The sequence below is a fragment of the Polistes fuscatus genome, unplaced genomic scaffold (assembly GCF_010416935.1).
Source record: "Polistes fuscatus isolate 324 unplaced genomic scaffold, CU_Pfus_HIC Scaffold4, whole genome shotgun sequence".
Taxonomy (NCBI): domain Eukaryota; kingdom Metazoa; phylum Arthropoda; class Insecta; order Hymenoptera; family Vespidae; genus Polistes; species Polistes fuscatus.
In genome coordinates, this window is record NW_025113118.1 from 689331 (window position 1) to 705900 (window position 16570).

General features: G+C 35.3%; 1 long non-coding RNA gene across 2 annotated transcripts; it reads left to right on the forward strand.

Moving 5' to 3' along the window:
* The first annotated feature begins 14295 nt into the window (after positions 1–14295).
* On the forward strand, positions 14296–15367 carry LOC122520656. 2 transcript variants are annotated; one of them, XR_006304587.1, is made up of 3 exons: positions 14296–14462; positions 14892–15006; positions 15262–15367. It is a non-coding gene; the product is annotated as an uncharacterized LOC122520656 (long non-coding RNA). The 2 variants fall into 2 exon arrangements; XR_006304586.1 differs by lacking the exon at positions 14296–14462 and having other exon boundaries at positions 14486–15006.
* Positions 15368–16570: the final 1203 nt, after the last annotated feature.

A 16570-nucleotide genomic window follows, 5' to 3' on the forward strand; every position in this document is an offset into this window, starting at 1 on the left:
TAAACTTCCATCCGATTTGTGCTAACCAAAAATCATCGAACGAACGATTCATTACAATATATAGTACTTTCCTACTAGATACTACACTAAAGATATAAAACATATAACTCGCGTTTTAATCGGGGTATAAAAAAGAATATTTTGCAAAATGATTACTACCGAAACACATAGAGGAACAAACTTTGGGAAGAAAAAGCGAAATATCTTTCGTGTCTCTCGAACTCCTCTGTTCGGTTTTCCCTCCACTCTTCCTCCGGCAGCGTCATAATTCTTCTTTTTGTCCCCCAACGCGCGGAGGTATATCCGGCGGCGGTGCCGAGATCGCGGATGAATCGATACGAGAGAGGTGAACGTGCGGGGTAGGACGGTGGACACGAGGAGAGTGGAGAAAGAGGAGGAAGAGTATAGGAGGAGGAGAAGGAATAGGAACTCGAGGAGGAGGGTGCTTTTTGAGGGAGATGTTTCGTTCGCAGGCAGTAGATTCTCCCCCGGCGGTCGAAAAGTTCCGCAGGATAATCTCCGTCCTTCTGGCCCGTCTCTTTCGCATTCTCCGTCGCACGGCCCGTTCATCCCCCAAGCCACCCCCACCGAGCGACAACTCTCCTCTTCTTTTTCTATCTTTCTTTCTCTCATTCTCAGCGTGACGCAAATGTCGAGAGGGAAAGAAAGAGATAGAGATGAATAAAGAAAGAAAGAGAAAGAGAGAGAGATATATATATATATATATATATATATATATATATATATATAAAAACAGAGAAAAAGAGATAGATAGAAACGAGGAGGCAACTGGAGGGGCTGCCAGGATGTGGCGTGGCCAGTGACGCGTGTGCACGCAGGAAAACTCTTCTTATTTATATGCTCCACGCTGCCATGGCGAATCGATATTTCGCGTGAATTCTCCCGGAAAAAAAGCGGTGGAAGGTGGAAGCAACGTTGGAAGAGAAACCCTTCGCGGGATACGCTTTTCCTCTCTTCTTTTTCACCCTCTATGTCTATTTTCTCTCTCTCTCTCTCTCTCTCTCTCTCTCTCTTACGTTTTCTTTATTTATTTCCTCTTTTTTCCCTTTTTTGCTATTCCCATTTCGCGCGTCAGCTTGGTTGACTCTCGACTTCGACGTGTTATGTCTCGACGTCCCACGGGTTTGATTATGGATAATATTTGTATTTCTTGAAGGAACGAGAAAACATGAACGAAATGTTAAGCTTTTCTTCTAAACGCTTTTTTAAATAAACATTTTGTTAACTTTGCCTATATGACGATATTAAAAACACACACGTGTACACAAAATTTATGAAATTAAGATCTTCTCTTTGTCTAAGAAAGTAAGAAAGTCTACTAACGGATCTTACATTAGAGGTGAGAAAAAAAGGAAAGGTAAATGGGATATTCTCAATATAGAGGGTTGGGAGGATGGATAAGAGAAGTCAGAAGGGTAAGTATAGCGAGAGGAATAGGAGGGTGTGCTATAGAGATGGAGAAGCTGGTGGTAGAAGAAATGGTTCATTCGTATCAGCATAATGTAGATACTCCTTGGCTCTTCTGCGAGCTTCGAGCTCGAACGATGGCGCCGAGAGTGGTGGAGGAGGGACGGAATGAAATTGAAATGGAACTACCCGAAGTAGCAGACGGCCCCGCGGCTTTCCAAACTTGAAGAAAGATTGAAACGCGCTAAGGTATAGATGCGAAATGAAGTTCTATCGAAGTGAATTCTATTCGTTTCTTCGATTCTTCTCAAAGCAGATTTCCTAAAATTTTTTTAACTAAGGTTTCTTAAGAAATAAATACATTTCGATGTTATTTATATAAGCTTATGAATATCTTTTAAGTGAACATCAGCCAAGCTATATCAATAAACAAAAAATCAAATAACTACCATTTCCTGGAAGGTATTTTTCATTCTATGATCCAAGAAAAAGACGCATTTTTCGTTCCTTTGTTTTCTTTCTCTCTTTGTCTATTCTGAATCCAGGAAAGCCAGCGCGTGGCGGTGTGAAATGGAATTAATTATGAGAGCGTCTCAACAGGTGGGTGTAGGCGTCTTTAAACTCTCTTCCTCTCTGTCTCGTCGCTATCGTCTCTTTTCGTCTTTCTCTCATTTCTCTCTCTCTCTTTCTCCGCGTTGACAATTCATCCTGCCAACCACCCCTTCGTCATGTCCCGGACCGTCCTCAAGTAATTTACTAAGAAAATAAATAGAGGGCGAGGTGTTGGAAAAATGGAAGGTTAAACGAGCGCATTGGCGCACGACCGCCGATGTACTTAATTGAGAAATTTGAAGAGAGAGAGAAGGTAAAAGAAAGTGAAATGATGCGAAAAAGATAAAGAGATGGAACGATGAACTTTAATTGAGATTGCCCGAAAATAACCAATTGTTTGTGTAAATCTATATGTATCGTCTACCAAAATGCTTATGTAAACATGGGTATGGGCTAGATGAATGTCTATGCATTAATAAAAGCTACGTTTTGACAAACCATAAGGACTTTCTTTTGAAAGTTAGACGATAATATTTCGCAATCGTATATCGAACTGTCAAACGACACTCGACTTCCAATCTTCACCCATGGCTTTGATTAAGTGCTTTTTAAAGTATATTTGTACCACGAAGCCATTGTACCATACCGCCATTGAAAACCACGAGTCTCCCAAGAACGAGGGTAAAATTCCCTGGGATCTTTTGTCGTAGAAAGATGCACTCGATTTTGATTTATTGCTTTTAGATAATACGTGCTACAAAATAAACTATCATCTATGAAAAGTATCTATGATTTGTTAATTGTAACAAGTGATAGAAACTTTGAAAATTCAACAACGATTATTTTTGCATAATAAATATATGTATGAATTTTTTCACATACAAATATTATTTATATTATTTCGATCCACGTGTAGGTACTGCAGTATTTCTAAAAGATCCGTGCTCTGGGAAATGGAAAATTCAAGTAGCGAGTTCTCCCTTGCTCTTTTCTTGTCTTCGCCTATCTTTCGTTCCCTCTTTTGCCCTTCCCTTTGTCTTTCCGGTAGATCCTCGAAACTTCTCCACCGGAATAAAAACAACCCTTCATCTTTGGAAAGTAGTAGCATCGAAATCTTTTCTATCGGCGATGAATACAAGCATGCATGCATATGCAAATTTATAGGATCTTTAACTTGGAATGGAAGGTGCGAAAGGGAGAGAGAAAGGAGAAAGAAAAGAAAGGGCTGACTTTCTTTTCCCACGTTTAAAGCAAACACAAAACATTTTCAGTCGATTACCTGGTCTTACGGATGTCTCGACTATAAATTCAGGAACGAATTTATGCGTGACGAATTTGACGTTTTAAGCTTGAAATATTTCAAATGATTGTATTCTACGTTTATTTCGTTCTGATATATAAGATATTGCTTTTTTAATAACATATATGATAATTAACAATATCAACTTAATAAAAGCTTTGAAAAAATACGACGTTGTTAATAATAGATTGGTTTCTCGCTCGATGGATATCATTAACGATCATTTGCCTGAACTACGGTTAAGTTCGATCAATCATGAAAAAGACAACGTCAAGGACAGGCTTCCCAGTTTTATCGCTCGGCGTCTGTCTCAGACTTCGCGGCGTTCGTGTTGTCGTTTCTTCTTTCACACCCCCATATAGCGCAGGAGGACGTCTTCGTCTTGGAGTAATTCTTGCACAGACCGGGATACCTATCTTTTTTCCTCCTCAGCTCCTGGAGGTTCGCCAGGACCCATTCATCACTGACATCCGAGGACGGGTAAGGAGGACGCAAAAAGTTGCTTGTAGAAGAAGAGTTAGGAGAAGGAGAAGAATAAGATGAAGAAGTAGCATAGAAAGGAAGAGAGAAAGAGAAAAATAAGAATATAGGCGAATCGAGCTTCGAGATCGTTATGCCAGCGGATAATGTAAGAGACAGTCTGATTGGCGAGCGAATTACTTTTCCTTACGAAATAATGAACTCGTGGAAATCCACCGAGGGAAGGTTGTCCCGTCATGAACAACGTTAACATTTCTCTAAATGGTCTAACGGTTAAACACAAATGGTATTTCGGTTAAATGAACTTTTACTACGCTCGAGCAGATAATACAAATTCAATCTTAATCTTATATATATTCGTTGATGGAAAAACTAAAGTAAAGTATTCGTCTTCAAGCCGTATACGATTATTTTCTCGCAGGTAAAGAGAGAGAGAGAGAGAGAGAGAGAGAGAGAGAGAGAGCTAGCGTGTAAAAGTTCGAAAGCTGGAAAAAGCTTTTCAATTCCATGCCAGTCGAATAAAAGTTGTTCTATGGATCCACCCCAGCGATCTTTTCTCTTTTTCTCTCTGAGCCACTCTCTCCGACCTTCCATCCCTTTCTTTGTCCTTCTCTTCTCTCCCACTCTCTCTCTCTCCCTCTCTCTCTTTCCCTCCTCCTTTTTCCTATTTCGCGATGGAAGACGAAGATTGAAGCTTATGCGAGTCGTCGCGCTGTTCGCATATTCCGTACTTCCGTCGACTCCTTCGTTTAGTCGGTGAACGTACTCAAAAACGTGTGTGTATGTCCCTGCATGTGTACGCGTGGAAGTGTGCGCGCGCGTACTTATATCTCTCCTTTTCCCTCTCTTTCTTTCTCTCTCTTTTTCTCTCCATGTCTTCCTCTCTCTTTCCCTGTGTCTCCATCCCCTCCGCACTCTCTTACCCTCACACTCTCACTCTGGATACAATGTGTGCGCGTCAAGAATACACTCTATTGATCGCGGGTGGATGCAAGAAAGAGGCAGGAAATACGAGAAACCAGTCCTATAGAATGGAGGATTTCTTCTCCACCTATGTTTTATCAAGACACGTATCGTCGATAACTTCGACGATAAAATTAAATATTGAAATTTACGAGATCGTTTTCGAACATTAATAAAATCTATTACTGTACAATAATAAATAGATAAATAAAAGAATCTGCGTTGCCTCTACGCACGATAAAAGAAGAACTCATATTATCATGTGGAAAATAATCAATTGATTCATATATGCAGTAACTGTCCCTTAAAATCGTACACCGTTGTCCTTACTAGATTTTTCCTTGAAAACTGTTGTGACATAGAGTATTTAGAATAAAGAAAATTTAGAAATAAATACATTAGTATATATTAGTTACATATTTGATGAATTTAACTTGAAAGCTTTATTAATAACCAGTGAATTAAACAAATACGAAAAAATGTACAAAGAACGCTTATACCTTAAAACCATACATGTTGGTATAATACGGGGAAATATCCGGTTTTTTTATATTTAGCAATTGGTTAATCATCCTTTGTTTTTACTGTATTTAAAAGTTTTTTAGTACTAAAATCAGTTTAATACTTATTAAAGCAAAAATAAACCGAAATACATTTGTTTAAAAATTACATATCTATTAATTTACGTCGAATATTAAATAATTTCGATTTGATATTTTATTGAACGAAAATTTTTAATTTAAAGTTATCACTGGCAAGAAACGTTAAAATAAATGTATTTTAGTTTAAAGAATCCAAAATATTAGTAGAATACATTAAAGTGTTTAATATACCTCAAATGATTGAAAATTGATCGAAAGAAATGTATATTGTAATCTAGAAACACGGAATATAACTTCGATGCGCCGTCCAATTCGAAATCCACCGTTAGACTGACTCGAAATCCTCCATGAAAGTCGATCAAATTTCTTTTATTGATTCTTGTTCATATGACTTTCCGAAAGTGAAAATTCTATTTATTACAAATATTATTTTCGTTATACATATGTAATCTCCGTAAAATCATATAAACAACAATCAATAAAAGAATTTTAAATGACTTTCATAAATGACAATGAAACAGTTTACTGTTGAATTTCGAAGAGGATAGTACATCAAATTTATACTTTGTGTTTTTAAATTACAATATACATTTCCTTCGATTAATTAGTAATTATTTAATGTATATTAAAAACTCTCAAGGTACGTCACATCTCCATTCATCCTTGCATAAACAAACACATCTTGCAATAACTATCGATCGACGTATCTCATGCATGCATATGTACATATGCATACACATACATACGCTCACACACTAACACTAGACCTTTCAAAATTTTCACTCTCTCTCTCTCTCCCACCTCTATGCTCTCTCTTTTTTCATGTCATTTTATAAAATTTTATCGTTACCGTCGTTTAAGAAGTTTGTTTCACTTCAAAAAAGTTTAATGAAACGATCACCTTTGATAAACTCAAGAAAATAATTTTTAAACATCGAATATAAGATAAAAGTAAATCAATGAATTTGTGTACATAATACATCATTAAAATTATTATTAGTAATAAATATCATTCAGTAAATGTTAAAGAACTTTAAAACCATAATTAACTAGCTTATAAAATGATAATTGCCGGAGAGAGTAAAAAGCTTCCCGAAGTTATTTCTTAAGCTTTAAATATAGGTGCCTGTATAACGCGCATAAGAAAGTTTTAGTATATAGGCTAGATTCATACACAAAGATGTTTCCTCGTTCCAAAGATAAGGATGAAAGATAACAGGAGGTCGAATATGACTTTCGTCGGCAGGTTTGAAGGGAAACATATGCCGAGAATCCAAAAAGACCGGCAGGCTTCGCAAGGCCTCGGATCGATGCGCGTCGGAGTGCGCGCTCAACCCCAGACTAATATGGACGCGAATTTATAAAGCAGAACTGGACGAGAAAAAAGAGATGCAATGGAAGATGGAAAGAGAGAAAGAGAGAAAGAGAAAGATTAGAACGGAAATCCTTCCTTTCTTTCAAAAAGAAAAATAATTATAGTTTTTTTAAAGAATATGTACACTTATTGTATACTTGCGACTATAAGAATTAATAAAAAATTAATTATTAATATTGATTATTTTCCACTGAACTTTATCTCGTGAAAAATAATAAAAATTAAAAAAAAATAAAAAAAGAACAAAACAAAACCCGGCAGTTACAAAAGTCCCGGTAGATTTCGTGATGCTAGCTTTCCTATATTTGCTTCGTGCATTAATGTTAGCTGAAAAGAAAGAGAAGCTCGTAAAAGGGAGTCTGCCGCGTTCTTCTTTTGTTTTCGGTCGTGCGAGCATTTTCGATGCAATGGCGCCGAAAAGCGGAGGACCCAACCGAGTAATGGGGTGTCGCTGCCAGTCGCGCATTTATAATTTCCCTCCCCCTTCTCTCTACTCTCTTTTTCTTTCTTTTTCTCTCTTTCTGTCTCCCCACACTCTAGCTCTCAACGACTCTCCAGCCTTTATTCTTTCTCTCTTTAAACTGCCAGGTCGAAACAATTGCTTTCCGTCCAGGAAAAAGAAACAAAACTGTCTGCCAGCTCTGGCCGAGGCAAGTAGGGTGAAAGTTGCAAGATGAGTTACTGCAACGACTCGAGGATCCCGATAGAATTGTTTTATTTGTTTTACCCTATACAAAATTTATTTTCTAAAGAGATCTCGTTTTCCTTAATTCAGTAATATCAACCATTACGAAAATTTCCAACAGACTCTTCCGCGAAACGAGCAAATTAAGAAAATATCATATCACCGATTTGACAATGAACTTATTCAATTCTGTAACGTTAAAACTATTTCTCTTTATCTTCGTTTTTTTTTATTGATCGAAATTAATTTTTTTTCTCGATAATAATAGTTTCCCGAAAAAGTTTTTCTTTTTATCTTTTTTTTATCACAATACATAATCTCGTTAGAAGAAAAAAAATAGAAAGAAAATTCATTGAAGAAGAGAGGAGTATGCTCAAAAGTTCTAGAAAATAGTAAGATCCGATCGATGATACAGGGTTTGCCTTGATGTTTAAGAAATCGCTGTGTCTTCAATAAGGGCTCGCATTAATTTAATAAACTTGATGAGGATTTATCGTGCCAATTTATAAGGATTATCGGTCTAAGGGGATGGGACATTTTTATCTCTTTTAAGACAGACATAAGACCGAGAAAAGGGAGATAAGAAAAAAGATTCTAACGTCTTTACATCCCTTGGCATTGGTAGATAGGTTTTCACACTTTCATCGTTCCGCGATTCCGATAACGACATTAAGAAACCACAAAGTCATCCACTAACGTCTCCGCAAGTTTCTTTATCTCTATTCTTTTTTAATTTAAAAATTACATATATTCCCCGTACTGTTTCGATGAAATTAAATTTCTACAAAAAAAATAAAGAAATAAATCACAAATTCATTGGAAACAGTCCGTGTCATTTTAGTCTTCTTAAAGTACTACATAAAACGAGAACAGTGATTCGAACGACCCTCTAAAGCCGTTGCCTCGCGAAACTCGTTTTGATTTAATTTATGCAACATGGTCCACGTTTCCCACCCCGGTCTTAAGGCCCTTTTGTACAGTTATTAATGCCTTGGGCCACTTCATTTTCACCGTACGCACACCGTCGTACGTACCATCGCTACCTGCCGTCACTCCGGATGCTGCGATTCGTTCCTGTATATGCAAATTTGAAGGATCGAAAAAGAAAGAAGGAAAGAGAATGAGAAAGTATAAGTTAGAAAAAGAGAAAAGTATTTTGGTAGACATCTGCTTGTGACGAACAATCGTCGGAAAAATAATAACTGTTTTTACAGCTAGAGAATATGTAGCCGTAGCAAAAGCGACTCTTTATATTTCAAATTGACGAGACATGATCCTACTTCGAGTAGGACATTTTAATATATTCGATTGTATGCATGACTTAATATTTAATTTTATTAAAAATATTGTTTGATCGTACTTGTTAAGATTTTTTCCTAATCTTCAATCTGTGTTCAAGAAATAGAAAATATTTGAATTCTGAATATTCAGTTATTATTTTATTATATATCGCGTTTAAAAATTATTCGTTTTAAACGTAAATCGTAGTGATGTGTAATTGAGAGAGAAAGAGAGAATGTAATTTCCTAGAATATCTACTTAAAATACTACCCAAGAATGCAATTAGATCTGCAAAATATTTAATTTAAATTTATAGAAGCAATTTAATCACTATTGACAATTATTGGTACGAGAAAGTCTGCTTTATCACACGCATAAATTGCTTCGAAGCGACTTAATGCTTCCTCTCAAATACGTGAGCTATTTCCAAACGTTAAAATTAAAAGTGCGATAACTGAGAGCCACTGAAAAGGGTGGAACAGGGATCTACCACTTCACCCTTAAATCGTCGGTAACACAGAGCGCTATGGTAAAAATATGGTCTAGTGAATTACAGAGCCCAGTTCGGTCGAAAGGATATACTGCCATCTATTCACTAACAGCTCAAACATTTTCTCGTGCGCAGTTGATAATTTTTTCTAGGGTGTTTAACAATTATATATAGCACAATAAAATATCATATTAAAATTTTTTTAAAGAAAATATAAAACAATTATATGTGCAAAAAACAATGTTTATTATACAAATAATTCATGTAATGTATATCAAATGAATATGAAATCAAAATAACGAATATTTTTAAGTCTACTTATAAGTAAATGTAATACGATTTATATAAATCATTAAACAATATTCTTATTTTCTGAGACTTACAAATAAAAAGATAAAAAAATTAAAAAAAAAACATTTTATGAAGTTAACAAAAGTTAAAAAATTACGATAAAAAATCACTCGATTAATTCGCAAGTCTCACAACATTTTGCTAATGATTAAAATACACAGGGCGAAAATATTATTATTGTCTTTTTACTCTCTTTTTTACAAATTTGAGTCACTTCTCTACTACAATAAAACGTTCTTAAATTATTCAATACTACCAAAGAAGTCACATCTTTTTACCACCTTTCTGAAGTCAATAGCACGTGGTTTTTGTTTTTCCTAACGAATCACCTATCCATTTTACTAACCATGCCCACGTTGCTTGACCTTAATGATTTGATAGGAATTTGTAATCCAACGTAGGTAGGCCATTGACTGAAATTATCATTATTATTCTTTTTATCATGAATAACAAAATTTAACGCAATATTTTAATGTTATCACAAAATATTTTTAAGAATGCAATTTATGCATATTTAAAACGCTTACTATCTTGAAAATTACCGAAAGCTCAATCAAAGGAATAATATAGCTAGTAATAAAGTGCATCAAGCCTTTCAAAGTTCTTCGAGAATGTCCTGTTCGAACGAACAAGCTTCCCCTAAAGAAGATCGATCTTCCAAGACGGCGCACTAATTGCGATCCCTTCAACTCTCCTTCCCATCACTCTCTCTTTCTCTCTGTCTCTCTTGTCTGGACGAAACGTAAGCCGCGGATTACCTTACACGTTAATTATGCCGTAATTAACTCTCGTCGTTGTCACCGAGCGAGGGGAAACTGTAGAAAGTCGACGAAGCAATTTTGTACCGTTTACCACGAAAATCCTTCCTAACTTCCTATCGCCATCGACGTAGAATAAAACTTGACAATAGCACCTATCGACAATCGTAAAAAAGAAATACTACAAGAAATACGAGCCCGACGTCGTTAAAACTTTTTTGTAAAGCCATTTGAAACAACCATTTCAATAATGTAGTTGTCAATGCGCGAAAAGAGACTTTAATGATGTAAGATCGTTCCATTTTAGATATAATAATTCAAACTTACCATTAAAATTCCTAACACTTCTGTTTAAATTATAGAATTACATATGTACCGGTAATTGCGACAATGGACTAAGACAACAAATTAATAAAATTGATAATTGTAATATAAAATAAATCATAAAATTAATTTTTCCCATTTTTTGACTTGATCTACTGTAATAATTATTAGCGCATACATATATATATTTACGACATAATATTAATTTAACAAATAACATAAATCATCTAAATATTTTATGCAAATAATTCGAAACTTAATGAAAACGTTAAATACAGTCCGTTATGAAAATTGTTGGCTTTATTTCTTGATAGATTTTATAATCTTTGAAAAGAAAATGCAACGAAGATCAAATGTAATCGATTATTATCTAAACGATCAGAATCGTTATCAGCTCGTGATAACGATTTATATATTCAATGGTCCGATGCAACAAATCGAATTACCTGTCACTACGGAAAAGGGAGCATTGTGCCAGGTAACAGATCGGGCTGCCACGCAACAGGTACCGATACCCTCTATTACTTTCACACCATCGATTTTATGCTTAATAGAATCGATTTCGATTCTGTATCTCACATAGCAGGTACCAAGCACGCGTTCAGGTTAAATTCGAGCAGGTAGAGATTGATTTTCATTTGGTATTGAATACAACCCTTTAAAAAAATTTACAGGTCACAAGCCACTTAAATTGAAGTCATTTCGATGTCGTCTATCAAGATTTGATCAATATATATCTACATTTTTTAAAATATAGACTGAATTTAAAAAATCAATAAAAAACTTTGATTTGCCTTACATAATTAATTTAAATCCTATTAAAATAGAAAAGTAAACTAATATATTAATTATATTTCTTCGATATATGTAGTAATATAAGAAAAAAACTAAAAAAAGTAGAAGATTCCTAAAGATATAGCAGACGCCATTACTCAAAAGGGAAGCTCGAATTGTATCGCTAGAGGAGAGCCCACCCTCTAATCCCCCACTCTAACCACCCCTTCTCAATGTGCGCCAAGTTATACGATGTAAGCTCCATTGCTCGACGGCCAAAAAACGATGCTTTATATTCGCAATAATTCATTAAATATTGCATAACGTATGAACTAAACACGCGTGTGTAACAATAAAAAACATACGTATAAACACTGTATTATAAATAAGTAAATCTCTGAATAATAAAATTTATGAACTATAAAACACGAAATGCGTATTAAACGAATGATTGTATGAGAAATAAAAAATAATATCGAACGATACGATTTACAGATAAAATACCTTTAAATACTCGCATGAATAATCAACAACAATTTACCATAAAATTGGCAATTACTACGTCAGTATGTAAGAGCTCATGTGGGAGCCGCAATCATCGCGATTTCTCGGTGTTGATACCACGGCGTCCAATTAAAAACATTTGAAAATTTCCCGAGGCAGATTCCCTGGGATTTCCTGAGGAATAAGCAGAGAACGAAGGAGAAATCGCTCGGGCGCAATAAGTCAAATCTTGTTTGCGAGTCGGTACCTAGTTAAGAACGACTGGCCGAGTCTACCCTGTGAGGGGTTGATGAGAAAAGCTCGAAGATGGAGGCTGGTGCAGAACGAAGAGGGCAGCTGGCTGGCTGGCTAGCCGACCGACCAGCCGACCGGGAGGGATTCGAGCACGAGCCTGGAGGAGTTCCAGAGAAGAGAGAAGGGAATGAGCACCTTCCTCATCGACCGTATAATTAAACCGGGCGCTGATTAAAAAAGTTACCACGGCCGTAAGATCATTACAGGGACCTCCATTCACCCACCTCAACCCGTGGCCTCCCAACCTTCCTTTCCTTTCCTCTCCTTTCCTTTCCTTTCCTTTCCTTTCCTTTCCTTTCCGCTTTCCTGCGTTTTCAGAACCCCTTGAGGGTGCAGATTCTTTCCGCGCGCTACTTTTACAAGGAAGATTGCGAACTGCAGTCATAGGAGCTCCTTGATATGTCGCCTTCAAGATCTTTCTCGAATTAATTCCGTTGAAATCGTTCTCAGTGACATGTCAAATGATAACGATTCATTTTCAATATAATTTTCACCTCTAAATAGGAACAGATAATATATCGTATAAATACTCAATCTACCGACAATGTATGCATTCTTATTTACACCGTAACCGATCCAATAACCGGTTTTTAATAAAATTCATATTTTTTACAATTGAATTCAAATAATAGTCACTTTAGTATAGGCAATTATTAAATAATAATAGCAAAATATTTGTAATTATAATTACCGTAAAGTAAAATCAAGAAAAGCAATAACATTGAATGCAGAATTTTGATTCCAAATTCAAAACCAATCTCGTAGTATGTTTAATTTTAAGTTATAACTAAAAAATATTCTAACTTTGAAAATGATGTGCTTTTATTCTAATCGAATTATCGCATATAAAAAAATAAATATAAGTGTCTTCAATTTTCTTTCATTCTATCAACTTGTAAAATTTCATCAAAATTAAAAGGAGCAACTTCAAAGATGCTTCCTTTGAGTATCCCTTCTCCTTTGGGAATGTAAGAAAAAGGAGATCTAACCCTTTTCTCGGAAGCAACATTATTGAACGTAGCATATAATCTTTATTTGACTCTCTTATATCTTCGGGGAGCAGCGTGTTGGTGAAACAAAACTCATGAACTTTGTGACAGCCTTTATGAAGTAAAAAATGATGACATTGGAATAAAGAAAAATACTTCTGCAACAAAACGAATCCGTTTCTAAGAAATAGAAATATTACAAAGAAATTATTCAGACTCTGCGAAGTATAACAAATATATCGTAAAAATACCGACTACGCTAACTCAATCAATCTTCTCAATGCGATAGATAAATTAAGACTGATTGAAATTCATAAAAAACATAGCAAGGTTAACAAACAAAACATCTTATTATGGAAATTTCAAAATATAAACAACTCTCCAGTAACATTGAAATTCAATATACGTTTCGTAAACATTACTCAAAATCCAATTTGTCCATCATTTAACGAAATGGTTTACATAGAGTTTTCTCGAAAGAAGTCTCGCTCGACATCTTAGCAAATCCTCTTTTCGAATGGGGTCTTAGGCGCTCTTGGACACCCGATTATACCGATCTTATTCCGATGGTAGAAACTTTCTTAAAATTCAATGTAAGCTCCATGAGTATCTCTGAAAGATCCGGTCGACAACCCCCGTCGAACAAGCAGCCCCTTCAGCCGATGGCGACGGTGCCTGGTTTCCTGGTTACCATGGCGATTCTTTTGCTTGACAGGTGGCTCCAAACCCCACCTCACCCACCTCCACCACCACTTCCTCCTCCTCCGCCTCCTTCTCCTCCGTCATGCCGTACTACCCCTCTAGACTCGTTCGTTCTGCCTGCCACGACTACGACGAACCAATCGCGCACAGCGAAAAAATATTCAATCACGCGTCAAGAACTGGAGGGTGGTAGTGGTAGTAGTAGTAATGGTGGTGGTGGTGGTGGTGCTTACGTTGGTTCTGACGGTGGTAGTTGCCGAGGAGAATCAACTCTGTTCTCTCTCTTTTTTCTCTTTCTTTCTCTCTTTCTCGTACTCTTTCTATTTCTCGCTTGCTCGCTCGCTTGCTCACCCCACTCTCCTTTCATGGACGAGAAACGAAGGTCGATGGCGGTGGTATGGTGATCGAACCACCCCCCGTCCGATACGGAGAAACAGCAAACCCCTTCCCCGATCAAAGTACGATGGAATAATAAAATGCCTCCGATTACATATTCAAAATCAATGGCTCCATACCTTCTACATACAAAGGGGTGGGTGGGGTTTACCTCCTCCACTGTCAAGCTTACGAAGGGAGCAGGCAAGCGGAATATGGTCGTACGTACTCCAAGGTCCGACATTTTAAGCAACCACACCCTCTTTCGTTAACTTCACCCCCTCCCACCTCTATTACATATTTTTATTACATATTTTCAAAATTTTTTTACATAATTTTTGGTGCTTCTAATCATATATTTATGTTGATTTTTATATAATTATTAATTATCTTACATGAAAAAAAGTTCCCTGAGTTAGTTCGACCAAAAAAAAGAAATAATAATAATAATAATAATAATAATAACAATAACAATATCTAGTTATTATAATTATGCATCTTCCTTCGATCATACGAATTGAGTTAAAAAGATTTTAATTGTATCTTTACTTAATTAATAGTAATTACGCAAAAACGAGTAAAGTCGGCAACTTTATAAAAGTTGACGGAGTGGAAAGCCGTCCAGACCATTACGAGAACTAAATTACTTACGATAATTTCACAGACAATTGAAGAGGAAACGGATGAGAGAATGCTACGCGAGGATTAATCAGAGACTAATTGATCCTCCTGAGATTAAGGTCAACCTTTTAAGACGGTGCATTGAGAAAAATCTGTTGGTAATGGAATTAAATCAGAATGATAAAAAATGAGTAAATTCTTACTAAATTGCAATCTTTAAAAAGAATTTCGAGCAATACACATTTATTTATTCTACCGTCTATAATATTATATTCGATGTTAGATTTTATAATAATATTTTTCTTAGTCCTCCTTTCACCATATTTTCACAACAATTTATAAAAAATAATAAGCAAAAAGTACCCCAAAATTCACTTTACCGAACTGAAAAATTATAAATATTTTATTTGTAGATATTTAGAGTCGCAGCATCATGAGCCTATACTTTTGTAACAACACTGTAACTGAAGATTCATATCTTAAAATGATAAACAAGATATTGTAATTTTATTAATAAACTAATATTGATTTTTTATTCTCTCTTTTCCATAAAGTTACTGTTAAGTTATAATATATAATAATAATCTAATTGTAAAATTATAAAACTCTAAAATCATATCCGAATTGTCACTAAAAAGCATAACATTTTGATAGTAAATCAATTTGGCAGCACCATCGTCTGCCTTTTCGATTTAAACGACACTTTCGGTTTCAATCAGTTTGTAGAATGTTTCGATCCAAATATTGAAACATCGCTTGTGATTCTATCACATAGATCACGTTCAATATTTTTGGCGTATCGTCACTTCCAGTAAAAAAAATACGTTAAATCAAATTTAACGTGACAAGGAGACAAAAATTGCTCGAACAGCTCGCGAAAGAATTTTTATTCGGAAATAGTAACGGCGTGGATATTTGATGGCCGGCCGTTTCGAAACTGGCCTCTTGCATTTTGCATGAACGAAGGACGGGTTCTAGTGCCAAGGGCCACCCTTTTGCCGGCCACGTAGTGGGGTGAGCCACGGATCTGGTCAGGTTTCGCTTAACCCCTTGCGACTCGTCTTTGAATGGTACGACGTACGTTGATTGAATACTATCACCAGTTCAAGAAATCGATTTTACAAAAGAATTTTTGCATATGATGCATTATACTTGAGATATAAATAAAAGTGTAAAAGATATGACTATAAAGAAGAAAGATCAATTATTCTAGATCAATGGAAATATACTTGCAAAAATGATTATTGTGATCATTATTATGAACTTTCCATTCTTAGATATAACTGCTTAGTATAACGTTCGTATTTAATTAATTAACATATGCATTATTATTATAAACTCATTTTATTTTTATGAATTTTAAAATTAATAAAGAATAAAAGATAAAAAATAAATAATAAAAAAACTCGATGAGAGGGATTGTACAAAGAAAAATCAAAAGAAGGAAAGAAATTTACAATTACTAAGTTCTAAAAGTTTATCTTATGTTAACTATATGGACTTAATAGTATATTATTACAATCTAACGTTTAGAATCATAGTCTTGTGAACTGATCCAATGTAACAATATGACGAACAAGTAAAATTATAACAAAAAAAGGATATAAAATTTCTTAAATAAAAAATTTAATTGCAATCTAAGGTTATAAGAAACGAATAAATTAACGTGATATAGTGATCGTGCATAAAAAATATAAAAATCAGTCTGACCTTGAATTCGAA